General features: G+C 35.3%; 1 protein-coding gene across 2 annotated transcripts in view; it reads right to left on the bottom strand.

The window, feature by feature from the left end:
- The window catches only part of LOC119413413 (LIM domain-binding protein 3), a 114,568-nt gene that overhangs the window by 43,295 nt on the left and 70,721 nt on the right, over positions 1–552 (bottom strand). The gene's annotated exons all lie outside the window — the stretch shown is intronic.

Below are 552 nucleotides of genomic sequence, written 5' to 3' on the forward strand. Positions count from 1 at the left end.
GCTCTATCGCGGTTTTTCAAAGTAAGATTGGACATGACACACAATTGACTGATTGAAGGATGAGCCACATGATTGACATGGAATTTAAAAAAACTAAATGAACAATTTAAAATTATTTAGCACCTCTGTGCAGCTCACAGCTTCAGAAAATGCTTCCACCTGCAGCTGATCAGCTGATCTCCGTGCAAAGCGGACAAGTGGGCGTGGCCAAGAACGCTTGCAGGTGGAACAGAGCAGATGAGGCAGAGAGCTGAGATTATGACACGTTGTGCTCTTTTAGAGCGTTTAGAGTTTAGAAACATTGTTTACAATACTGCAAGAGTGGGTGAAGGGTTTAAAACACACACACACATATTATATATATATATATATATATATATATATATAAATATATAAATGTGTGTAAATAAATACAAAAATAAACTACTACTTACTACTTGTACTACTATTTCCTACTTCACGTTTTTTTGCTTATTGCGGGGCTTCAGGTTATTGATCCCCTGTGATAAACGAGGGACTACTGTATATATATATATATATATATATATATAT

Source organism: Nematolebias whitei, chromosome 1, assembly GCF_014905685.2.
Source record: "Nematolebias whitei isolate Nwh7 chromosome 1, NemWhi1, whole genome shotgun sequence".
Classification (NCBI taxonomy): Eukaryota; Metazoa; Chordata; class Actinopteri; order Cyprinodontiformes; family Rivulidae; genus Nematolebias; species Nematolebias whitei.